Source organism: Podarcis liolepis, assembly GCF_965112155.1.
Source record: "Podarcis liolepis genome assembly, chromosome: 5".
NCBI lineage: Eukaryota > Metazoa > Chordata > Lepidosauria > Squamata > Lacertidae > Podarcis > Podarcis liolepis.
The window spans coordinates 22,240,328-22,267,651 of NC_139556.1; the positions used below are offsets into that span (position 1 = coordinate 22,240,328).

The 27,324-nt window shown below is 42.4% G+C and overlaps 1 protein-coding gene across 17 annotated transcripts in view; it reads left to right on the forward strand.

Moving 5' to 3' along the window:
- Nucleotides 1-27,324, forward strand: part of ZMIZ1 (zinc finger MIZ-type containing 1) — a 375,034-nt gene that overhangs the window by 105,162 nt on the left and 242,548 nt on the right. For 16 of the 17 annotated variants that reach the window (XM_083502435.1, XM_083502431.1, XM_083502432.1 and 13 more), the window contains exon 3: nucleotides 19,689-19,795. The exons of the other annotated variant lie outside the window; for it this stretch is intronic. The gene's annotated coding sequence lies outside the window, so the exon portion shown is untranslated. The remainder of the gene's footprint in view (nucleotides 1-19,688; nucleotides 19,796-27,324) is intronic. 17 annotated transcript variants of the gene reach the window in all.

Below are 27,324 nucleotides of genomic sequence, written 5' to 3' on the forward strand. Positions count from 1 at the left end.
GAAACTCCCATTGTTCTAGGCGCATTTTGCGATAGGGAATTTCATTAGCGCAAGCTGTTTCTGAGCTCTCAGTGCAGTACTGCACATAAGATTTCAGATTAAAACTGCAGAGTGGAAGGAAAAGAGGAGCTTTTTTCTGCCTCCCCACTTCCAGTTACTCTCTGAAGACTGGAGAAGAGACCCCCTTAAGAATATTAGGGGGCTGGGCAGGGGAAAGACTAGAGTGACCATGTGAAAAATGAACATAATATTTTAGCTGCAGTTCATTCATTTTTCAGCTTTGTATTCTTGTTATTAAAAAAGTGTGCCTGGACATTCCATTGTTGTGACCATAACCTAGATTTAAGGTGCCATTTAGCTCCTAGCTTTCATATCTCAGTTTCTAACACTGTACTGCTTCCTTTTTTTGTTTTGTTTTGCTCTTCATATCTTAAAACCACTGAATTAACTCCAAGAGCTTTTGGAGGGGAACTTTGTTTTTTTAAAAACGGAAGTCCACATCTGCTCATCCCTATCCAGATGTTTGCCAGCATTTGAAAAGCTTAATGAGTCAGGACTTCCCTTAACCAGAAAAGGCCATGCTAATTCTTCCTTGGTCAGACTTGTTCTTCAATCTATTGATATAACAGTCTTGGCTTTAGAGATACTTTCTGCCAATTTATGCTGAATAAACTTTTTTCCTCACTCACCTGGAATATCATGTCTTCCCTTTGATTCCCCCTTTTAAGATCAACATTATTTTGCTTTCCAGGAGTCTGGAACAAAGAACAAAAACATCACATCTGACTTCTTAATGAAGTCTTGAATATATGCCATCTAGATCCAGTGACTTAGTGGCTTTTAATTAGCCTCAGAATTTCATTGTGCTCACTCCATGATCAACCTAGTTCTTCAGATGCTCCCTCTGAAAAGAGTTCAAGCATGGGTATCAAGCATGGGTGACAGAGACCTGGTTGGATGAGGCAGATGGGCCTGTCCTTGCCGCTGCTTGCCCACCAGGTTTCTCTTACGCACAGCAACCCAGGTCATGTGGGCGGGGAGGGGGGGTTGCAGTGATTTTTAGGAAGTCATTAGTCTGCACCAGGCGTCCTATTGGGAAGACCCCAATTTTCTGAGTGCATGTTCTGGAAGTTGGGCAATAGGGGCAGTACAGGATTCCTTTTGGTGTACCGACCTCCCCGCTGCACAAGGATTCCCTGCCCGAGCTGCTTCAGGTCGTGGCGGATGTCCTCCTGGAGACACCTAGCTTGGTTGTCCTGGGGGATTTTAACATCCATGCCGACACGACCTTACAAGGAGCCGCTCGGGACTTCGTGGAAAGCATGGCCTCCATGGGGCTGTCCCTGAATAAGTTTGGCCCAACTCATAGCCGCGGACATGCCTTAGACTTGGTGTTTACCTCTACGGATGTTGGTGATCTGACATTAACTAAAAGCGAAACAAAAGAAGTGCCATGGTCAGATGACTTCCTGGTGCAACTGGACTTCTCCGCGACCCTTCCCCTCTGCAGGGAGGTGGGACCGATTCAGATGGTCCGCCCCCGCCACTTAATGGATCCAATTGGCTTCCAGAGAGTGGTAGGGGATGTTTTATCCCAAGTTGATGGCCTTTCAGCTGATTCCCTGGTGGCCCGCTGGAATGCAGAGTTAACCAGAGCTATTGACTGTCTGGCTCCGAAGCGCCCTCTCCGATTGCATGGAGCCCGGACAGCCCCGTGGTTTTCCCCGGAGCTGAGGGCAATGAAACAATTGTTGAGACGGCTAGAGCGCCGGTCATTAAACCGCTTCTTAAAAAAACATCTTTAGACCCAGCCAATTTGGCCAACTATCGCCCAGTCTCAAATTTACCATTCTTGGCCAAGGTGATTGAGCGGGTGGTTGCCAGACAACTCCAAGCACGCCTGGAGGATGCGGACCATTTGGATCCCTTCCAATCAGGATTCAGGCCTCACCATGGGACTGAAACTGCCTTGGTCGCGCTGGTTGATGATCTCTGGCGGGTTAGGGACAAAGGTGAGAGCTGTTTCCTAGTTCTGCAGGATCTCTCAGCGGCCTTTGACACCATCGACCATAACATCCTTCTGGACCGTCTAGAGGGGCTGGGAGCTGGGGGCACTGTTATACGGTGGTTCCGCTCCTTTCTCCTGGGCCGTGTCCAGAAAGTGGGGGGGGGGATGAGTGTTCAGACCCCTGGGCTCTCACTTGTGGGGTGCCTCAGGGTTCCGTCCTCTCCCCCATGCTTTTTAATATCTATATGAAGCTGCTGGGAGAGATCAGCAGGGGGTTTGGGCTGGGTGTTCATCAGTATGCAGATGACACCCAGCTCTACCTCTCCTTTAAATCAGAACCAGTGAAGGCGGTGAAGGTCCTGTGTGAGTGCCTGGAGGCTGTTGGAGGGTGGATGGCGGCTAACAGATTGAGGCTGAATCCTGACAAGACAGAAGTACTGTTTTTGGTTTGTTTGTTTTTTTAAAAAAATTATTGGTTTTACAAAATGTTTGTGAACAATACAAACAAATAAAGAAACAAACAAACATGTATAATTTCCTCTCCTTTTTTCATAAACCTCACTTCTCTGACTCCCCCAAACCTCCCCTTTCTACATCCCAGTTTCTGGAATTGTTTCAGCAAATCCTAAACTTAATTTTATCAAATTAATCCCTTATTGTTCTTTTCTTTTACTTAATCTTTTGTCGCTGTAATCTCCTTTTCTTACAAAAACCTCAACATTTTAACATTCATCAATTTTGTAGTATTTCTTAAGATAAGTTTTAAATTTCTTCCAATCCTCATCCGCCATCTCTTTCCCCTGTTCACGGATTCTGTCAGTCATTTCAGCCAATGTCATATAGTCTATCACCTTCATCTGCCATTCTTCCAGAGTGGGTAGATCTTGGGTCTTCCAATGCTTTGCGATAAGTATTCTTGCTGCTGTAGTAGCACACATAAAAAAAATTCTATCTTTCCTCGACACCAATTGGCCAACGATGCCCAAAAGAAAGGCCTCTGGTTTCTTAGGGAAGGTACATTTAAGTACCTTTTTTATTTCATTATATAGCATTTCCCAGAAAGCCTTAATCTTCGGGCACGTCCACCAAAGGTGGTAGAAAGTACCTTCAGTTTCTTTACACTTCCAACACTTATTGTCAGGCAAATGATATATTTTTGCTAGCTTGACTGGGGTCATGTACCACCTGTAGATCATTTTCATAATATTTTCCTTTAAGGCATTGCATGCCGTAAATTTTATACCGGTGGTCCACAACCATTCCCAGTCAGCAAACATAATGTTATGACCAATATCCTGTGCCCACTTAATCATAACTGATTTAACTGTTTCATCTTGTGTATTCCATTTCAGCAACAAGTTATACATTCTTGACAAATTCTTAACATTGGGTTCTAACAGTTCTGTTTCTAATTTTGATTTCTCCACCTGGAAGCCAATTTTCCTGTCTTGTTTGTAAACCTCCATTATTTGGTAATAATGGAGCCAATCTCGTACTTTTGTTTTTAGTTTCTCATGGCTCTGTAGACAGAAGTACTGTTTTTGGGGGACAGGGGGCTGGCGGGTGTGGGGGATTCCCTGGTCCTGAATGGGGTAACTGTGCCCCTGAAGGACCAGGTGCGCAGCCTGGGAGTCATTTTGGACTCACAGCTGTCCATGGAGGCACAGGTTAATTCTGTGTCCAGGGCAGCTGTCTACCAGCTCCACCTGGTACGCAGGCTAAGACCCTACCTGCCCGCGGACTGTCTTGCCAGAGTGGTGCATGCTCTAGTTATCTCCCGCTTGGACTACTGCAACACGCTCTACGTGGGGCTACCTTTGAAGGTGACCCGGAAACTGCAATTAATCCAGAATGTGGCAGCTAGACTGGTGACTGGGAGTGGCCGCCAGGACCACATAACACCGGTTCTGAGAGATCTGCATTGGCTCCCAGTACGTTTCCGAGCACGATTCAAAGTGTTGGTGCTGACCTTTAAAGCCCTAAATGGCCTCGGTCCTGTATACCTGAAGGAGCGTCTGCACCCCCATCATTCAGCCCGGACACTGAGATCCAGCGCCGAGGGCCTTCTGGCGGTTCCCTCATTGCGAGAAGTAAGGTTACAGGGAACCAGGCAGAGGGCCTTCTCGGTAGTGGCGCCTGCCCTGTGGAACGCCCTCCCAGCAGATGTCAAAGCAATAAACAACTATTTTACTTTTAAAAGTCATCTGAAGGCAGCCCTCTTTAGGGAAGTTTTTAATGTTTGATGCTGTACTGTTTTTAATATTCAGTTGGAAGCCGCCCAGAGTGGCTGGGGAAACCCAGCCAGATGGGCGGGGTATAAATAATAAATTTTATTATTATTATTATTATTATTATTATTATTATTATTATTATTATCTGTCCAACATTTTTCACAATTAAGACCACTACAGCCTTCATGTTGCTCCTAGAGACTCTGAGAAGCACCAGCCAATTCCTCAGTTATTCTACCCTTGAAAATGTATGCCACTACTTTTAAAACTTCTCTCTCTCCATTAAGTGCACATTCCTCCTTAATATAAAAAGAGTTAATATAGAAAGTTTCACAACAACTCTAACAGGCTATATTGACAATTGCTGTCAGAAACCTTCCCAATGGACGCCACATGCGTATGTTTTCTTTTTGAAAGAGCAATGCAGAGAAGACAGTGGTGCAAAGGATCTTTGAAATGAGAGCCTCAGCTCATCCTGTTGCAATCAGTGCAAGGCACCACAGTCCCATCACATTGCTCTGAGTATCTTCTTCAATTATATGTGGGAACTAAGCCAGATTTCATAGCTGGAAAAGTCTTTGGGGCTCTTCTATAATCTTTTTGTTTATTTGCAGGATGGGGTAGGAGGTTAGCAAAGGAATGTATAGTGAGTATGGCTTCCTAATTGGCTCTTGTTATATGGTTTTCTGTGGAGGATATATCTGATTCTGACCTTGTTGTTAGGGTACTCACAGCAACGGTGGCAAAGATAATCTAAAATGGACTCGATTGTTAAGCTGTGTACAATTGCATGGGGTGGTGAAACATAAGCTTTAATGGGCTACAGTCCACTGTGGCAAAATACAGAGGCAAGGAGAAACATCAGAAACCTCACTCTTCACTACACTGTCCTTCAGTTCTTCTCCACAGAAATTGGCAGTTGTACTTTTTTCTCTTTGGTGCATTAAAAAAGTGGATTCTTCCTTCTTTTTCTAACAAGTTGGAAGCCTGTTTTCTTTGCTTCAAGGAAAATCAGTTTTGTTGGCATAGCTTAGAAGTGTATTACTTATCGCGCTTTTTGTGGCAAATCATGAGAGCTTTCCCTCATCTTCCCCCCCCTTCATTTTCCTCTACTGACACATGCTGCTCAATTGTGGTGTTATATTTAAACAAATCAATTTTGTTGCAGAGTTTTCCCCTGTCATGATGATCACTTTTACAGCACAAATCCCATTGATTTTCCCCGCCCCACAGCCCTGAAGGAAAAGGGAAGGGGGGGGGCGGAGAGAAGAGAAACCAGTTGATGAATTGCATCAAGATCTCTGGAGAGACTAATTTTGTGGCTTCTTGGAAGAATCCAGCTCCTGGCCGCTTTCCATTCTTCTGTTCCTCTTGCTGGAACAAGCCTGCGCTCCTGATGGAAGTAAAATGGTACCCACACAGGAGCGGGAGCTATCGTAGAGACTGATAGAGAGAAAGCCTAAGCACGAGAGAGGCGAGGGCTGCAGGGTTGAAAGAATATTCCAGCTGAGGTCAGCAATGGCTTGTCAGGCAGGCCATGAACTTGGTCAGACCCCAACCTTTTTACCAAAGAGAACCCAATTCTCAGTAGTAATGGCAGTCAGTATGAAGCCCTCCCCTGACCGCCCTGACAGTATGCCCTTAATGTTTACATTCTGTGGACTTGAAGTCAGAATAATTGGTGTGCTACATGCTGACTTTGATTTTTCCTTCACGGTTTTCAACTGTTCTTTCCCAACACCACCTTTTTCTTTTTCTTCTTCTGATCGCAGAAACAGCTAAGTGGAAGGGGATGCCTCAGTCGAGGGTGTGTCAGTTTACCTGCTAATATAATTGCTTGACTATTTTTTCACAAATCCCCCCCCCCTCTTAAAAAAGCAATCTCTATTACCAAGACTTCATTTTTAACTTGCTGTCTATGCTAAGCAAATAAATTTACCCGCTTTTAGCTTTTATCCCCTAAAATAGGGGTGGGCACCCTTTTTTTTTTTTTTTAGAAGACATCTGAAAGCAGCCTTCTTTAGGGAAGTTTTTAATGTTTGATCTTTTATTGTGTTTTTTATATTCCGCTGGGAGCCACCCAGAGTGGCTGGGGGTATAAATAATAAATTTTTATTTTATTTTATTTTATTTTTCATACAGAGGGCCATATTCCCTCCTAGGGGTGCCAGTGGGGTGTGTGTCAGAGGAGTGGATGAAACTAACAAATGTATTTTTGACCTTTTGTGGGGATGGTTAGTGTTCCACACACACTGTCCTCCATTCAGACAAGCAACAGTTCAAGCGTGCATTCCTGTCAAGACAGGGTGCAAAGTAGGCTTGGTTAAGTGTGAGGCCTGGGGAAAGGAAGTATTGACTGAGGAGGTGCCATAGCCTAGAAGAGTCCCAACGAGAGGGGTGGGTTGCATTTGGCTCCTGGGCTTGAGTGCCCCCCCCCACTAAAAGGTAAAATGGCCACATAATGTAGACTTAACCATGCAACTTGAAGCTTGCCTTCTCAAGCATAAGTCCATCTGATTCAATAGGACTTACTTTTTTGTAAGCGTGTCTAGCATTTTGCTGACCCCTGCTTAACAGGATAGTCAGATGGTCATGCAGTGGTACTGTTCAGATGGTCTCCCTCCTCTTCCACTGGCCCCCTTGGTCCTGGATTTTGTCCAGGAAGTACATACATCAGGAATGGCCCTCAGACTTTTGACTCCTCCTTCCATTTTTAGTTGCCCTCACTGTGAGAATTAATAACCAGGAGACCTTATTTCCTTAAAAGTAAGATGCTCTCTTACCCTGGGAGATTGGTTGTTGTTGTTGTTGTTGTTGTTAGCGTGAGCTGAGAGTTCAGTTGTTCCAAGACTTCTCATTTAAATATGGGAAATACTGACTCCATTGTTTGGCTGAGCAAAGAGAGTGAGACTAAGGACTGCTGCTGCTGCTGTTCTCCCCATACAGTCCTGAGGGAGCATCTTATCTGCAAGAGAGATTTCCAAAACTGCTACTTGGTTAATGTACTCAAAACTAAAAACAAGGTGAAGGGTTAGTTCCCAGTGCGGAGAAGGTAACACTTTCATTTGCATGCTGCTCTATTTTGATTTCCAACAGCTCGTTTAAAACATTTTAAATTGACCCAAAATAGTTTTAGTTGCAACATTCTCCCACTCTTTTGTTTTTATTCTCGCTCCAAATGATTTTTCTGCCCATCGTGGACCAGTTAAGTTTGCTTTGGAGGTAAATCTCATTGTAGTAAACATCCTGCCTTTGCAACTCTCCCTTTTCCTCCCTCCTTGTCTAAACAACTCAGAATTTAGTGCAGCAGCTGTGGGGGCTGCATTATAGAGCCTGACAGGAGTGCTATGCTGCTGTTGGCTGTTGTTTGCTGCATGCCATCAATCATCCTCACCACATGGTCCTTAGCTTCCAGCTGTGTGTATGTGTGTTAAATGCATGGTGGACAATAATAATCTGCAATAACCATTTTTTACACTATGATGGAGCATTGTGCTGCTGATGCCTGGATTATAGCACCATTGCAAAGTATCAAAACTAGAAGGCCAGTCTCTCATTCACAAAAAGGCATGGTCTCTGGTATCCTGGCTCTGGAAACCGACAACACAGCTCCAGACTTGCAGTGTGCTGTGTGTATTGGAGCAGAGAGCAAAGCATAAAACTCACCTTGCAGAGTTAAGTCACTGATGAGAGGGTGCTTTTTGGCACAAGTGTGGGTTTTGATTAGCCAAGAAAAACGCCTAAAAGACCGAATATAAGCATTGTCTTTTTTTAAAAAATGCTAAAATTTTGAGGGTTTTAAACTGTTTTTTGTTTGTGTGTCCCCAGCAATATCTGTTTAATGTTTCTTGGTATTTGGCACCAATTGCACAGCAATAGTTACATAATGGTGTTCACAAGAACCAACAAAGGACTATCGACTCGATGAGAGCTAATCCAGTATAACCGACAGAGTGTTGGAGTCTATGGAGACTGAAGTTCACATTGTTTCTTGGCCAATAACATTATTAGAAGATCTTACTGACGAACCATGATTTAGGGAGACTTGCCTGCTTTTGTTTTACATTCTCTCAGCCCTCAGCTTCCTAAATTCAACACCATCTCCATAATGCAGCATCCTCTGGAAATGGAGGAAATAGTTTGCCAAATCATTGTTAACCTTTCTTCACCATGCTTTGGTGTGATGTCCAAATAGAGCAAGCATAGGCAAACTCTGCCCTCCAGATGTTTTGGGACTACAACTCCCATCATCCCTAGCTAACAGGACCAGTGGTCAGGGATGATGGGAATTGTAGTCTCAAAACATCTGGAGGGCTGAGTTTGCCTATGCCTGAAATAGAGCCTTGGATTATAATCTGGGAAAGATTTAGATAGGCTTTTCTTCTAGAAAAATAGGTGCCAGTATTGCATATCCTTAAATTCCCTCAGAAAAAAACCCCACTGGATTTAGGTGCTGGTTGTGATTTATAACCCTCCAGATACTTTTAGGCTCTGGCCTTACCATGCCATAAAAATTACATATCCTTCTTGATAATACACTCCATGTACTGAATACAAATGATCCAAACATGAGTTCTTGGTGGCTTGTCTCACGTCTAGAATTTTGTTTAGGATGGAATTCTTTCTGAGCCAAGCATCTTCTGGGGGCTTTTAATCTCTGGGAAAATACGCACAGTTATTTCGAAGTATATGTTTATATTTGTTGTCACTCAGTCTTTAGCACTATCATTAATTAACAGTTTTTGTTTTCCTGAAACCAATTGGATACATCGGGATATAAACTGAGACGGAAATAAGTGAGGCTGGGATATAGAAGGGGACTGCATTGTTACAAGATAATTCTACCGACTTGGCATTGATCTCAGAGTTTGGAAGGGCTGGCAAAAGAAGCAGGATTTTGAAGGGTGACCAATTGCTACTAGTGATTATTGCTGTATTCTACATCCTCTGTTGGAGGCAGCATGTGTCTGAATACCAGTTGCTGGGAATGACTAGTGGGGAGAGATCCTGCTTACAGCAGATGCCCACGGCATCTGGTTGCCCACTGTGAGAACAGGATGCTAGACTGAGTGGGGTTTTGGCTTACAGTGGTGCCTCGCAAGACGAAATTAATTCGTTCCGCGAGTCTCTTCGTCTAGCGGTTATTTCGTCTTGCGAAGCAACCCTATTAGCGGCTTAGCGGATTAGTGCTATTAGCGGTTTAGCGGCTATTAAAGGCTTAGCGGCTATTAAAGGCTTAGCGGATTAGCGGCTAAAAGGCTATTAGCGGCTTAGCGGCTTAGAAAAAGGGGGGGGGGCAAAAAAAATCGGAACACTCGCAAGACGTTTTCGTCTTGCATAGCAAGCCCATAGGGAAAATCATCTTGTGAAGCAGCTCAAAAACAGAAAACCCTTTCGTCTAGCGGGTTTTCCGTCTTGCGAGGCATTCGTCTTGCGGGGCACCACTGTATCTTCTTATGTTCTTATGCAATAACCATCTATCCTAGTTGCACCCATTGCACTTATCTATCATCTATCTATCTATCTATCTATCTATCTATCTATCTATCATCTATCATCTATCTATCTATCTATCTATCTATCTATCTATCATCTATCTATCATCTCTCTATCATCTCATCATCTATCTCTCTTTCTCTCTCTCTCTCTCTCAAAGTTAGAGCAGAAGTATATAGTAAAAGCTGCTGTTAAAAGCAGTGGCGTAGCGTGGGGGGTGCAGGGGGGGTCGGCCGCACCGGGCGCAACATCTGGGGGTTAGGGTTAGGGGGCGCAAATCCATGGGTTAGGGGGCGCAAATCCACGGGTTAGGGGGCGCAAATTACTTGGCTTGCCCCGGGTGCTGACAACCCACGCTACGCCACTGGTTAAAAGGATGTAGAGGAAGTAACAGGGGTTAGCAACCTTTTTCAGCTGTGGGCCGGTCCACCATCTCTCAGATCATGTGGTGGGCCGGACTATATTTTGAAAAAAATAATAATGAATGAATTCCTATGCCCCACAAATGACCCAGAGATGAATTTTAAATAAAAGCACACATTCTACTCATGTAAAAACACTGGGCAGGCCCCACAAATAACCCAGAGATGCATTTTAAACAAGAGGACACATTCTACTCATGTAAAAACACGCTGATTCCCAGACCATCCGCAGGCTGGATTGAGAAGGCGATTGGGCCGCATCCGGGCCCAGGGCCTGAGGTTGCATACCCCAGGTATATAACATATTGCTTCCCTCCCCCCTCTGCACCCAACCCTAAAACATAATATTTAGCCACCAGATCAGTGTTCAAGATGCATTCCCCACCCCACACCCCGAGGAAAACTATAATGCTGCCAAAGCATGCTTGATGGAGGATTATTGGCCATGCTCAAGAACCTCAGCGTCATTAGCTTGTAAAGAGGCAATGAACTGCTTCTTGCTGAGGCTAGTGAGCAGAATAAAAGGCAGCCTCACATGGTGGCCCTTTCTCTCCATCTGCTCCATATCGTGCTCCATACAAATTAGATTTGGCAGTGAACCCAGCTATCAATGGGAGTGTTAGATACCGGACCTGTGATTATGCTTCCCAGGCCTGCCCTGGCGCAAAAGAGTGATACCAGCAACCAGGCAATCAAAGGCTGAATGTGCTCAGTGGGTAGAAGGCAAGGGGAGAGGAGGGCTGGTATTTCAGCAGTGCTTAAAGGTGGTTTCTGAACATAAAAACAATTGATTTGTAAATGGCAATTAGGAAAGCATTATTTTGTACATGGCTTTGGTGCATTGACTCCAAACAAACAATTTGCTAGGAAGCTTTACTGGTTTTCAATCTTATTTAAAACCCTGTCCTCCACCCCTACCCTCCGCACCATATATGAACAAACCTACTATTTCTTAGACTGTCCCAAGCTATATCAGTAGGGGGTAATGTATACTTTATAAAGTACAAGTTGTAAAATATATCTATCTCTCTCTTTCAAACAAAGAAACACACACACACACACACACACACACCTAAGTTCAGATTAATTTCAAATTCTTATAAATCCTAAGGGCACCACCACTACCCACCACACCCCCCAAAATTAGACATGCCAAAAACTTTCTGCCCTGCTGTGACAACATACCAGGAATCAAGAGAGGTGAGGCAAGCAGAGGTGGAGAAGCGGCTTCAAGAGTGATGAGACCACTGGACGAGGAGAGAAGGATATAACATTAATGCACCCCACCCCACCCCCAAGATATTCTTAAGTAATTTTAAACAAATTTATAATTTACAAAAGTAGAGATTGCCCTTTACTTGGCCTCATATGCATTAATTTGTTTTAGTGAAATAAACTTAATTGCTTCATTTACAATTGACAGGAAATCATTCCAAGTGGCGGGATTTATACCTACTCTTTTAGAACACTTTTAGATAAACATAGTAATTATTTGCTTTTCGGCTTGTAAAGTCCTTTGTATCCATTGGTAAGCAGGCCTTGGCTTCTTTTATTCTTGCCCTCCTGTTACCCAGGAGGAATGAAGAAATAATACTATTCTCCTTTTTAATTTCCCTCACTGAACCCATTAAAATCTGTGATCTAAATTGCCTCTTTCGTGGCATTAATTTTTTTTCCTGAAAAAAAGATGTAAACATGCATAATATGTAGCATATTCTACATTGAGGACCTGTTTTTTTAAAAAAAATATGAATAGGAAGACTGCAGCTAATTTGCTTGTTCTAGCTACCATTTTAATTTGGGTAATTATTGTTTGGCTCTGGCTGGGAGTGCTGCACTCAATGCATCAGGGTGTGTGCGTGTTCAAAAAATGGTGCTCTCAGACATGGGGAAAAGATGTCCAGCACATGCTCTCAAATGAATTTCAGGAAGACTTGGGAAAAGAAACACTGAGAGTTTCAAATTGTAATGCACCAGATTGTCTTTTTCTTTGTGGATCTCTACAACTATGAGGACCTAAAGCATTCTTTTAGAAATGACAACTTGGGTGTCTTTGGTTTGGTTTTGTGTTTTGACTTTTTGTGCCTCCCTGCAACCCCTGGCTTTCATCACTTCCTTCACAGAATAATAGAATTGTATAGTTGGAAGGGCCTCCAAGGGTCACCTGGTTCAAGACACCCCCCCCCGCATTGTAGGAATCTCAACTAAAGCATCTATGACAGATGGCCATCCACCTCAGGCTCACCTCCCTACTATTCCTTTTTCATATTCTTTTATATTTTATATTTTAAAGAATACTTCCTGAACAGAAACATCAAGGTGGTAGTTTGGAGGGGGACCACTGGTGGTCTAACAGCAGCTACAGTTATGGCACAATAGAACCACTTGACTTACTGGTAGTCACAGAGTTGCTGCTAAAAAAAAGTGATTTCTGCATCACACCCCATAATGGGTAGTTAGAGAAACATGTGACACCATGGCAGGTGACTTACACATTCTCCAGCTTCTCTCCAGCTTCACATTATTGGGTGTTGAGAGAAAGGGAGAGCATATGGTTTGATGACATCACTTTTTTCCCCCACGTGTTTTGGAGAGGGACAGGGGAACTGGATGCAAGACTGCTCATTTTGGCCACAAACCTGTGCTTAACATTATGCCCAGTTTAACTCTAAAATCTCATTAGAACGAAACCAGTAAAGTCCACTTCACACTTCCAGTGTTAGCGAAATTCCACTGATGTTTGCAGCTGTAAACTTTAAGAGCATGAAGGGAAGGGAATCCCATGTTTCTTGGAACCCCAGTTGGTAGTGATTTTATGACACACATGTCTCTTCCATGCTTATGTTCCACTATACTGGATGAAATGAAGCCACTTCGTTACGCTTGCACCAGATCTTAGTGCTGCTTCCCAAAGTGACCCCCTGCAAACCATGGTTTTTAAATTGGGAGCATGCCTTCCCTCTTTCTCCAGATTTTCCTCACTGTTCTTCTAGCTAACCATAGGTTCCTGTAACATGCAGCTACACAAACCAGATTACCTCAAAACTGTGGTTTACAAACACATTTCAAACCATGGTTTCAGTTCCTGGTTTTACAAGTCAACCTTGGTTTGTGCACCACTAATGGTGCGAAGAATGGATCAAATCACCCTACTGAGGGTAGGAGGGAGGAAATAAGAGATCAGCAGCCATGCAGCTTCATCAGGGCATGGTGAAGTCAGAAACCGGAGGGGTTTGTGGGGAAAGAGAACTTCTGGGGTCTTTTTATTGTTTGCCACTGGGTGTGGGGTAAATGGCATCTTATAGAGTGACAGCTATAAAATTAGATAATCGGTTAATCGCTGGCAAATTAGCCTCATGTCTTTTGCAGAGAACAAATACGGTATTTATGTAAAAGTTGTTAATAGTTTCTTCCTTTTTTAATTGGCAGAAATAAATGCAAAATGCATGATAATTAGGCAGCTGATGAATTCAGTTGTACAATTATGCCTAAAGCTATGCCCCAGCACTTAATGCTGCATGCTCTGAGCAATCAAAGGGAACCTATTTATATGGTTTATTTATAAAACAAAGTTACAGATGAAGTAACAGTGGCAGATAGACTTCAAGCACAGCAACTTGAAGTCAGCATTCTAAAATGTTTATATAGTATGCAGGATATACCTACCTACTGGGTTGGCAACCTGATATGTCCCCACCCCATTTTTAAAGTTGGGATTCATAGCTGTAAACATATCTAGATAATATTGGAAAAAAATAGCCTTAGTTGGTAGGTGTGCAGCCCCAGTGCATGTCTCTGTGGCATGTAGGAAAACATAGAAAGTGAGTACCTCTGAGGATGGTTATAATTCTGATTTTGTTGACCGCAAATTGCAAAAGAGAAGTGGGATACCAATTTTAATTCAGGAAAAGTGACTTTCAACTGTCAGTTGTTTGAGGAAAGGCCCTCTGTGTGTGTGTGTGTGTGTGTGTATAAAACAATAAAATATGGGGAAATAGGTTGGCAGAAGTGTGGGGGGGGGCACTGACAGTTATCAGATTGTGGTCTGTCTGAGGCTGTTGTCTGAATGATGGATATTTCCCTATTGAGACATCTTTTCAGGTTTTGAAGAGGTATAATCTAAAACCAAATCAACAGACCCAGCTTTTGCCATAAGCAACTCCTTGCCTTGCTATTTTGTACTTCCAACCTTGGGCTTTTCATCAAGAAGCCTGCTATTTTCTTTCTGACAACCACACATTACAAACATAAAAATTTACTAGTCCTAACAGAGTAGAAATTGGCACTTGCTCATTTTGAGAAGGCTGCAGTATAAAAATCCTTTCTGGGGTGTGTGTGTTGGAGTGGATCTTCCCAACACTGTTAGAGAGGGGCTTCATTCCCAGTAACTGCATGATCTAACACGAAGATGACAGTTGGTTACTTTGGTGCCAAGAGGGCTGTGCAAGCCACTGAAGGGTGAACTTCACCCATAATCCTGGCTTCCTTCTAACTTTGCAGTTAGCCTAAGAGTCACATGTAACAGTGTATTGAACAGTTCAGCTGGTTGTTTTTACCCTTTCTCTTCCCATATTTACCAGTACAGTGGTACCTCGGGTTACATACGCTTCAGGTTACAGACGCCGCTAACCCAGAAATAGTACCTCGGGTTAAGAACTTTGCTTCAGGATGAGAACTGAAGGAGCGTCTCCACCCCCATCGTTCTACCCGGACACTGAGGTCCAGCACCGAGGGCCTTCTGGCGGTTCCTTCACTGTGAGAAGCCAAGTTACAGGGAACCAGGCAGAGGGCCTTCTCGGTAGTGGCGCCTTCCCTGTGGAACACCCTCCCACCAGATGTCAAAGAGAACAACAACTACCAGGCTTTTAGAAGACATCTGAAGGCACCCTGTTTCGGGAAGCTTTTAATGTTTGATGTATTATAGTATTCTTTTGGAAGCCGCCCAGAGTGGCATGGGAAGCCCAGCCAGATGGGCGGGGTACAAATAATAAATTATTATTATTATTATTATAACAGAAATCGCGCAGCGGTGGCGCAGCAGCAGCAGCGGGAGGCCCCATTAGCTAAAGTGGTACCTCAGGTTAAGAACAGTTTCAGGTTAAGAACAGACCTCTGGAACGAATTAAGTATGTAGCCAGAGGTACCACTGTACTATTTGCTGTTGAATGGAGTCCCACTCAACTCAACAGGATACACTTGGCAAACATGCATAGGATTAGGCTGAAGTCCTATGCATACTCATTTGAGAGTTGAGCCCCATTGGAATCAGTGGGAGAACATGGCTAGGATGTGACTGCTAATCTCTAGCCATACTGACTACGCTAATCCTGTTTTCTTCTTGTTCAGAACTTGCAGTGCCTCTGGACCTAAAGATGACTGTTTCTTAGAGAAGGGCATGTCCCTGCCATGCCAATACGATGTTAGCTTGAAAATAAACTCAGCTACTTAAAAACAATGAAGCAGAATATGGCTTGGCTTATATCCGAGACAATCAGATCCACCATCCTAGCTGTGCAGCCTACAAAAATGGACACCCCCCCCCATTCTATTTCTTTAAAAGACTGCCTTACTGAGCCAGTGACAGCAGCTGCAGTAAGAGGGGAAAGACACCATTCCTTCCCTCCCTTCTCCTTAAGGGTCGTGGAGGGGGGGGTCCTATGTCCTAGCACAGGGAGGAAACTAAAGACCCCCTTCCTCTCACTCCCCTGGTGCTGGAATGCTGCCCCAGCTCTTGTGGTATGTGGGATATTTAAAGGAAGGGAAGTGGAAAGGTTGTTTATTGGGGGGTGGTATTGAGTGAGTGGATCAGATTTTAATCTGAGCCAGATAAGAATTTGGGTGTGTGTGATGCTTGGCTGCAGAGTTGCCAGAAGGAGGAGTGCAAGGCATCACCCAACCGTCTTAAGAGACTCATCTCCGGGTTTAACCTTTTCATAATGATACAAATGGAGTTACAATCCACGTGCAAACTCCCCCTCCCCCACTTTTTTCATACTGCAAATGGAAATGCAGCTTTGGGAGGGAAGGATAGCATTGAACTGTAAGAGCAATGGGGGGAAACCCAACCCAACCTATTCCATTTGACCTTGTGGTGGCAACACTTCACATAAACTGGGTAGCACCTGCTGAAGACATTGGGCAGGGTGTCTGCAGAATGCCATTAGGCTTGCTAGAAGAGAAGAGAGGAAAATGAAAAACTTGCCCCTTCCCTGCCTTCAAGTCCAGTTGGGCCAGTGTTGGACAAGAAAGCAATATCCAAGTGTCTGTTAAGGACATAGACTCTCTGTTAAGGATTTTTGGTTGCTATATAGTACTGTACTCCAGTTCAAAACCCACATTTTAGTTACCTCTTCCCGGGAGTAACAATATCAGAAAGAAAGTAGGATTCTGGCCAACTGGGAATAAGATGGAAGAAGAAACAAACGCCATTTTTTTCTGGAGACATGGGGACTGCCACGCTTTGGAGTGAGCAAGCAAGTGGTTGGTTGTTCTGATGGAAAATTTAAAAATAAATAACTTTTTTTAAAAGTAACCCTTATGAAACAAGAAGTCTTTTTCCCACCCGACGGTTCTCCTCCACTGGTGGTTTTTATTCTCCATCCCAGTAACTTGCAGAAGAGCTGAAAGTGTTATTTGTTCTAATTGCTTGGAATTTTGGCAGACTAGATGAGACGCCACTCATGTGTGCCTGCCTGGGCATTTATAAGTTGCAGCTGTGCTCTCCTGGTCTAATCACACTGTTGGAAAGTCAATCGAGTCCTGCAAAAATGTAGTCGCCTTTGTTGCAGGCTATCTCCCTTCCATGCTTTCTGAAAGAAAAAAGAAAAGAAAAAGAACTTTAGAAGTGATTGGTTTTTTAATATACAAGGAAGCTTTGTTGAGGCTTCACTTGAAGGGAACCATTTCCATCAAATGCAAACTTTTGTGTCCCATATAATGAAATAATGTGCTGGATTATTATTATTATTGTTATTGTTATTATTTGAAGAGAAACTAAGTGGTTTGGAAAAATTAGGAAAGCAAAAAAGGAAACCAAATTCCAGAAAACAATTTAAATCATGTGATCGAGTCAGAGATCTACCTTGCTACAGTTAACACTTCTCTGAAGTCTCTCAGCCCCACTCACCTCACAGAGTGTTTGTTGTGGGGGAGGAAGGGAAAGGGGAATGTTAGCTGCTTTGAGTAGTGATAAAGCGGGATATCAAATCCAAACTCCTCCTCCTCCTCCTCCTCTTCATTGACTTCTCTAATACTATCTCCACTTTCACTTCTTCAGCTCTGAAAATCTTTAACTTGGGATGGCACACCTAAGAACTACCACAGATTGCCTTTTGGTATAACTAAGTGTTGTTGATCTTTGATTTTTTTTTTACATGTAAATCTGAAAATGTAATGTGTATATGAAACTAGTCTGTTTTTGAAAATGTGTGCATCATGCATCTGATAAAGTATTTCATAATGAGCCTGTGAAAGCTCATTATTAGTACTTAAGATGCCTCAACACTCATTTTTGCTGCAGCAGTCCCTGCCAACTATTTGGATGTTCATTCATCTGAGAGCCAGGAATTGGCTATAGCTCCCCTTCAAGTGCACACTCATTGGCAAATCTCTTTGCTGCTGCATAGTGATGTGGTTTACACAATAAAATCCTGGCTTAATAAGCGAGGGCAAACTTCATATCCATACAGCCCCTTCATGCAAGTAGGGCAACAAAACAAGAAGTCACAGTTAACCATAGTTTTCAGTTACCTGTAAACTGGGAACTGTGGCTAATGGCTTCTTTGTTTTCCTGCTTGCACAAAAATAGCAGTGAAGCAGGAATGAAAGAGCTGCATGTGAATATACAGATTTGTTGATAGCTTCACTAATTAGGCTAGTATTTGGCCCTCTGAACATGGCCAAGGTGCTGAATGGCTGCAAGAGCAGCAAAGGAATAGAAAGCTCTGGTGTGTTGCAACACATCTGTCCAGTAGAAGCTTTACTCCATCACCCAGCTCTTCCCATGTGTATAACAAAAGGTAGAAAATACGTACCTTCAGGGGCACAAGCAGCCTGATCTGAAGTTAATTCAATTTGAAATTAAAGGGATTTTCTTAGAAAGTTTGTAAATATAAATAACAACATGATAATTGGCTAAAAAGGCACCTTCTCGTAATTCCTTGGCCCTAAGTATTGGCAACAGATCAGCAGCCCCTGAACATTTCTGACTGTTTGATGGAAAGGCAGCTATGCTGAGAGTTGGCAAGAGAATATTTTAGCATTCAAAGGCAAGAAAAGTACGGAAGTGGCAGAACTGTATTAGGAGCGACATTCATACCTCCTAGATTCTTTTGTATTTAATTCTTTCAAAATGCAGATGCCTACAAATTCTTGAGCCTTAGCATTTTCATTGTGCAGATGCACACCCCAAACTAAGATATAGTCAACCAATTTATGAATTTTAGTTGAGTAATCATGACCTTTTGAACTGATTGATTAAATTTAAATGAGCCTCTAACCCAAATCTTTGATGCTGCTGTCTTTTTGAGACACTGAATGAAGTGTTAACATAGTTGCAAGTGAATAAAATCTGCCACTTACCCTTTCCTCTAAAGAAGGGTTAGATTTAGCATTTCTTTTTTCATTCTATATTACAGTTACAGTATATCCCCAGCAGCAACATAGTGTAAAATCAGCAACAAATTGTGCCATACTGATATAGCCACCTACCTGTCGCTGCCATTTAACCAGTTAACCTACTGGTTAAATTTTGCAGTTCTAAGAATTTCATCACCTTGAATGGGAGGAACTTGGATATTCTCAACTAGCTTCTAATAGTTCTGTTTCCTCCAGAATGTTTTTTCTTAAAGCAAATCTAGACATATGCCCAAAGATGAGAAATTCCATTTGTGCGTTGTCAGTTTGATTTAGGCCTTCTGTCAGACACTGGAGTTTTTTTATTTAAATCAAATACTAGATCAGTTAAATAAGAAGGTCGCCAGTGGTTCTGCATTGGTGAGCTGCTTTACTGCTCATGTGATGCTTAGAAACCATCAGAGTTGATGGAGGTGCAAAAGCCCTGAGCGGCAATGTGTTCAGCAATGTGCTTCTGCTAGTGCAAGGACATTTGGCCACACAAAGAAATTTTGTCTTCCCTTACACCCCTTAAATCTTTTATGGGGGTTCCTCCAACTCTTTGGAACAGGTTTAGGTTGGGCACATGGGGAGAGAAGAGTCTCTGCCAAATCCTTCTGAGAAACATTCTATATTTCTGCCACTGAGCAGAGAAGAACTTTCAGCCAGTGTGTTATAGCTAGAGGGCTCTGTTTCAATGTTTCCGGGAGGTTCAAAGCTCTACTTGGCTGCAAAGTTCACTGAATGAATCACTCCCTCTTGGGTTTGGGCAAATCACTGTCTCTACTTAAGCTACCTCCCAAGTCTGTTGGGAGGCTAAAATGCTCTTCTCATCTCCTTGAGTGGGAGAGCATGATACAAATGTGATAATATATCAGAAAATTTATCAGAAATTTTGTTCTACTTTTCTCCTTGCAGAACAAGCCTGGGGAGTTTGCCATCAAGTTGCACATCTTACCATTGGTATTGAGTGAGAGATTAATCAGACCCGCAGTTTTTGTTCCTAAATGCTGAACCATCTAAAGGTAAAATTTCCACTTGCGCTATGAAAAACTGACAATTCAGAATTTGGAGGTGTCTGTATTACGTTGTCCCTTGTGGATTATGAGAGTTTATTTTCATTATGACAGGTAGGGTCTATTTTACAGAAATATGGTTGCAGCAACTGTTGATGTTGTTTGATTAACTTTTTGACCTTCTGAATTTTGTTTGAAAGTATCTTCTGTATAAGAATTAGGCAGATTCATGGAGAGTAGGTCTATCTGCAGCTTTTAGGCAGTGCTAGGACTTTGGTGGTCTTAACAAGGCACCCTCAGTGGGTTTCCTGAACTGGTATGAAGCAGGGAACATGAGTTGAATTCTCTCTTCTGCTTCCAACCCACTTGGTTGCACCATGCAAAGTAAAAATAGGACAGAGGGCCCTTTACTGGTCTTGGAATCTCAGGAAAAGCCTGATCTCACTGTCATCTGGAGCCAGCTATGGTTATTACCTATGACAGCTGAGTGCAACTTGCGTGTTTGGAAGTGATGCATGCTTGAGTGTTGGCTGTTTGGAATAAAAATCACCATGAGAACTAGATCCCTGGTGCTTGTTCACTCTCTGCACTCCCCCCTTTTTTTACAAGTCAGGGTCCCAAACCTGCTTTGAGATCCTGCTTTGATATCAGAACAGTTTGCTGTGTTGAGGCAAAATGGCAAACAGTGGTTTGTCACAAACTGGAAGTGAACCTTGGTCTAACCATGAAAGGCAATTCTGTCTCTTTATCCCGTGTCTTTCTTCAACATGGCTAGTGTAGTTGAACATCTGTCTGCTTCCTAATGAAGACAAAGGATAGATTTGTAGTGTGAAAGAGAGGATGAAAAAGGGAGTCAATAGAATGAAGTTCATTGGTGAAGAATCTTAAAAGGGCTAATTTAGCTAGGAACAGAACACTCCTTTTCAATATCAACTTCTGTGGAGGCTGACTTCTTCTTGTTGTCATCACTCCTTTGTTTGGAGCTGTGTGATAACTTTCGGGAATGAGCCACTGAAGGGTAAGGAAATGCTGGCTCCTGTGGTTTAGTATTAAGTCATCTTCATGCTTGGGTAGAGAGGACTGGATAGCAGCACACAGATGGTTGTTAGAGGCAGTAGGGAGATAAATAGATGGCCTAGGTTACCTTGAAGCAAAAGAGGATGGCTGCTAAGCAATTGCCCACATACTCTCTCTAGCTTCTTGTCTCCTGGAGTAATCATTAGGCCAGATGTCTCTAGGGGGAAGGTACTGCCCCCCCCCATGTGAGAGGGTACACTGGTGGAGGGGGTGAGCCACAAAATCATTCCCTTGCCAAAAATCCTGTCTTTATCTTGTGAAATCCACCGAGTTTTTAAAATTCCCTTCTTCCCTCCCCCCTCTCACAATTTAAACTAGTTATTTGCAATATTTTGTTTCTTTTATATAGGTTGTTGCTGCATTTCCAAGTGTGTTCACCTGATGCATGCGCTTGTGGTAGTGATGCTTTGCCCTTGTAGTTACTGATTTGTAGCACAACAATTGATGTACCAGTACTTAAACATAGTCCCCCATATTTCAGCAAAGCCATGTTGCGGTAAAATTTCTAATCCCAAGAGTAGCTTGTATAGCACATTTTGTGTACTTTTTTATATTAATTATGAAGATAGGTGTCCTTAAAGCACCCACAAATGAGTTTAAAACATGGATCTGTTGGAATTAAGAATCAGCTGATGTGACAGGTCCATCTGTTGCAATAGGAGCTTTGTACCAGCTTTGTGCTGATGCAGAATCCACATGACATAAAAGTTGATTTTTTAAATAATTTCTAACAATTTGTAAGATGAACAAAAGTTATGCTACAGCATAGGGTATTCTGTGTGGCTGAAATGGTGCTCTGGTTAAAAGGTTGGTAACTCTTACATAACCCAATATTTGCCACAATCTTCAATACATTTATTAGGGCAGTCATCCAATTAAACAATTTTAGTTGAATAATTGTTTCCTCTTTATCTGATTAAAATCAGATTTAAATTTACAGATATTTGCATACTTTATTTTATTTTTAGAAACAGAAGATATGAGCCTGCAGTTTAAACAAAAAAGCAACCACAAATGGTTAGGTGGAAAGGCCCCTAGCATTTTCCGTTTAATTTCCTGTAATAGTAGAAGTAAAATAGTCGTAAAATAATGCCCTTAACTCTCAGTCCCACAGATTAAAAATGACCCCCACTGATTAATCAGCTGAAACTTTGGTTTTTTGAACTACCAATTAATGCTTGAAACTTTTTGCTGATTCATACAACAATTAATCAAAGTAGCACCAGAATCTTATTCAACCAAATAAAAAGGTTCAAAACTATTAAGGGTCCTTAACTGTCTATTTCATCTTGGGATATATCTTGGGATTAGATGGTCAGCACCCCCTGGATATAAGACAGTACTTGCACGTTATCAACAGTTACCATCCCTTTAATGTTTTCGTTTTGACAACCTTTCCCCCCACAAAGATGCAGTTTTTTAAAGGCCACCTCACAAATGGCCACAGGTGACTATCCTTCTAGCAGTACAATCTGAACATGTATATTTTTTTCTAGATAAGAATTTCCCAAACATAATTTTGTCGGGTAGTTTGTCTTTCTCTCTCAGCCTCAGCAAAGAGGAGAAATTCCTCACAGCCCATAACAGATTGCGTGCTTTCTTATTAATATGTTGATATTTAGCAAAGCAAATATTTCATGTTATTTGTTTAGGTTGCCTGGATTTTTAGCTGTTCATTTGTTGTGAGCAATTACACTCTCAGGACTCTTGAGCTCACATAATTTCCATGCAGAATCTGTGCTTTAAGGAAGATAAAGATCACATTTTTTTTTTTTTGCAGGAGGAAGGAACTGTGCTTAGCCACTCGGAGTAAATGTGCACATTTCTAAATAGAATAAAAAATATACCGTATTTTAAGAACAGTAGAAAGAATCTTGAGTTCTGTAAGGAGCTGCCGTGAAGAAGGGGGCTAGGGCTTTTACCAGGATGCATGAGAGAGCAAAAGCAATAACATCAACTTGTGGAACAGCAAGCTGGACATGTCAGGAGATGCTTTGACAAGTTGAGTAATTGGATGGGATGCACTACATCCCTTTCAAATGTTTTATTTGAAAGACTCCAGGGAGAGAGATGCAGGGCCACTTTTGGAAGGATATGACTAGTGAAGGGCAAAGAGGCTTGATTCCAACTCCCAAAGGGGCTTGCCACATCTGTACTGCTTCTACATCCTGTTTTTGTCTTTGGATTGGCAACAGGTAGTCTAGGCAGTATCTCAGGTAGCCAGATATGGCTCAAAGATTGCCAGTTGCTGACCTCCAGTCTAACAGGATTTCCAGGGATCAGCACACATTATGTGGACCGGCTCCCATACACACAAACTCCTGTTTAAAAAATGTACCTCACCTATCTGACTGGGTAGCCCCAGCCACTCTGGGCGGGTTCCAGCATATACAAAAACATAATAAAACATAATTAAACTTTTAAAACATCCCTATACAAGGCTGCCTTCAGGTATCTTTTAAAGGTTGTACATATTTTTATTTTGTGGTGACTGCATATTAACAAATAGCAGCCCTTTGATGACAGACTGGTAGTGGCTGTGTGAGAGACATGGAAAGTCAGGGGGTGAGTGCTGCAATATCAATATTTTTTCTTGGTCAGAAGGAAACTTCATTTATTTCAAGGGAGTTACTTCCAAGTAAAACGTACAAAGCTAGCCCGTTGTGTTTTCTTCTGTAAAGGCAGGGCATTTGAGGTGTGTGTGAATGAAATAACGTAGGAATGAGGAAAGTGCTTAAACAAACATGCCCCAGTATCTTCCACCATCCACTGTTCAGCTAGCAGCAACAAGCAGTTTCTGGTGTTTTTTTCTCCTGCTCTGGAAGGGCCCTCCTCTCAACATTCCTTTCTCAGATTACTTAGCAGCAGTGGTCAAGTGTCCTTAGCAATGGTGCTGCTTGCTGAAGCCTGAGAGTTGTCTCCACATTTTGTTTCATAACTTTCATTAGAAATGTTTGATTTAATATTTTTTTAAAAAGCAAAGAGTCTGTGTACCCACCTATTGGCAGCCCTAGTTGGCCTTGTTATTAGTGAACGTAGCAGCTACTTGTACGGCTCCTTGACTAGTGCAGCTATTGTCCTTTTTATTATTTATTAAATGTTTATCCCACCCTTCACCCCAAAGAAGCACAGGAGAGGACAGCCCACTTGCGAATTAGCATATAAATGTGTTAGCTGACTTGAGCAACACTTTTAAAAGGCAGTCAGTCATCTTTGCTGTATGTGAACCTCAAATCATTCTGTGTTCTTGCATGACCTTTCTGCTTATAAAAGAGAGCTGCCATATGTGTCAGGAGGATCTTGGCTTTGTATCATTTCTCTCTGCCTTAGCATTTAAACTGACTGGAGACAGAGGCTGCTGCCTGACCCAGAGTGTTGCCGCATGTGAGCAGAGCTCTCTTGGGTATAAATACATCATGTTATAAAAGGAAGATGACTGAGAGCAACATGCTCTCTGGCGTGTTGATCTTCTTCCTGGAACTGCTAGCGATGATTCCCTTCTCCTGAGATCATCTCTCTAGAGTGATTCTAAGGACAACATCAGTTCCGAGCCCCCGTTGTGGAAAACCACACTAGAGGAGGTGCAAATGAACCCTATGGGATTCCCTGCTCTCAGGGTGGTGTCCAGGCCTGTTGATTGTACGTCTTATCTGTTTCTTTCTTGGTTTGTAATGCTATGCCTCGTTCCTCAAAAGAAGCCATTCTGTTTGTGTGATCTGTAAAGCAGTGAACAGAGAAAAACTTACTTTTCCACATAACTGGAGCACCCTCTGTAAGTTTATACCTGGGTTGAGGATTTATTCTTAAACCAAATGTGGTGTAGATATGTGCATGCAATGTGATATAGATATGGGATTATAATTCACACAGATTGCAGTTTACCTGTGTCTTGAGGCTGGGGGTTGTCCTTCCCATCTTCCTTGCCTCCCAGTTACAATTACACTGATTATCTGAGAACAGCCCTTTCTATCAGCTGCAAAACAATTGCTTCACACTCCACATGGCAAGTAATTTCCTACTTCTGCAGCATCAAATCCTTTCTTCCTCCTGGCCTTGAGCAGAAGCAGCAAGGTGACAATAAGATGGGGAAGGCTTTTCCACCAGCAGCAGGACAGTCTCCCACAAAATGGACCTGGAGGAAGCTGTGTAGATGTGAAGCTGGCTCTAAATATTTTGCTTTTACAGCCCCAAAAGGGGCCACTGCACATTTTTGACAGTATACAGGCTCCATCATTGGTGTTCTAGTATTTCCTGTATAAACCACATTAAGTGAAAAACAGTGAGGGGTGGGTGTGTGTTAGCGTGAGCTCATGTTCCTTCTGAGTGTTTAAGGATGTGTGTCTTCCCTTCAGGATTTGCATATTTAATTTGGGGAAACCCCAGTGTAGTCCCAATGCTATGAACAGTTTAAAGTTGAAACTGTTACGCATTTTGCATTTTAAAAACAACAACACAGCACTCTCTGCACTAGTTTCCCTGAAGCATTATTAAACTCTGGGTATTTATTTTTAAGTGGTGCAGACCTTTGATGCTTGAACTTTTGTTAGCATCTCCAGTTAAGGGGTCTTGAGCTGGGAAGGTCCTCTGCCTAAGATGTTGGAGAGCCACTGCCAGTTAAAATAGACCCACTGGCTGGGGCTGATGGGGGTTTCTTAAGTCCACAATATCTGCTGTAACAGTTTGGGGAAGGCTAGGAGCGCCAGCTTATGTCCTTCCTTTACGCCAGTGGTTTTCAACTAGTGTGCTATAGTACCCTGGGGGGGGGGCCTTGAATGATGGTCAGGGGTGTCACAGGCAACACTGGCCTCTATCCCTCTTTCCTTCCTTCCCTCCTCTGATGCCCTCTTGCATCTCTGCCTCCCAAAGAGTTGTACAGCTGTTTGTTGCAGCAGCCCTACAGAGCAGGAGAAAACAAGCTTTCTCCATCTTCCATGTGACAGTCCTTTAGATATTTCAAGATGACTATAATATCTCCTCTCAGACTCTTTTCCAGACTAAACATACCCAGCTCCTTCAACCATTCCTCATAAGGCTTGGTTTCCAGACCCTTGATCATCTTGGTTGCCCTCCTCTGCACACGTTCTAGCTTGTCAACATCCTTCTTAAATATGTTTGTCATTGCTAGAATCCTCTAATGATACAATTTCTAACGATTCATTTCCTGATATTTAGGTATCCTAATGTTAACATCAACTCCTGACAGCCATTGTAAACTGTGGCTATTAAACCCTATGTTTCACATTAAGTCAGCTCTATTGTTTGAATATAGATTAATAATGAAATGCCTTTTTATTGCTTTCTCAGTGAATACTTTTTTGTACAAAGTTAATTTGCACTGTTATGTCAATTCTGTCTAAATTCAATCAAGGTTTTTCTTTTAATTATGTTTTCTCCACATTAATTCCCGTTTGATTTCTCATCTCCTATTAGGTATTTAAGCCTTTGCTGGGTGATTTTTTTTACCCCGCTCATCTGATTGGCTTCACCTGAAATTGGAGGCACTCCTATTAGGAACGAATTAATTTGATTTTCATTCAAGCAAGGTTTGCTTTAATAATGATGAATTGCACAAAATGTAATTTGGAATCATTATTCCTATGACAATAATGAGCAAGAAATAAATAAAAATAATGGAAGAAACACATTTGATACGGAACTTCGCACTGTATCTTTAGTTTTGTTGATGTTAGTCTTTTAGTCTGATGTTAGTTAGTTTTTGTTGATGGCAGTCTTTAATCAGGAGGATGCATGCAGGTGATAAAATGGTAGCCTTGGCCACTATCTTATGGGCCAACCTGGATTTAGCAGCAAGTTACCAGCTGAGGATACTGGATGTGGGGCTCCAGGCACTGAAGTGTCTGTCACAGGCTACCTGCTCAAGTTCCGTTTAATAGATGAGCAAAAATATACAAACACTTCATCTTTACTTGCTAAGCTGGCAGCACTGGCCTGCAAGGCCAGCATTATGTTAAGATTCCTACTACTGCTACTTCATCATCACCATCACGATTATTATTTTTAGGAAAATTTATGCCATCAGTGCCCATTCAACAAATGGTTAGTGGGTGTAAGAGATTGTCCTGTGTGCAAATTCATTATATGCTAGGAATCAGCCACACATGTAAATGGTACATCAAAATTGTGAAATGGTCTACCAATGCAATGCAAAATGCAGTATTAGAAAGGATGATCAAATTGACAACTCCATGCCTGGGACATAATTTTGTCTAGGACTAGCCCTACTCATGGCTGAATAAATCTGGGAGGCCTGACAATATTCTGTAGCTCAAAACTTTTAGAAGCAATTCTGGACTCCACTGAGACTTGGTACAACCCAACAGAGATCTATGAAGTTTTATTAAGAAGTAAAGGAAAGAGAAGGAGGGCCCCAAAAGCTGAACTGGAGAGGTCCAGAACAGAGTAGGTGGCAAAGGCTGAACAATCTGGGAAGGTGAGCTGCA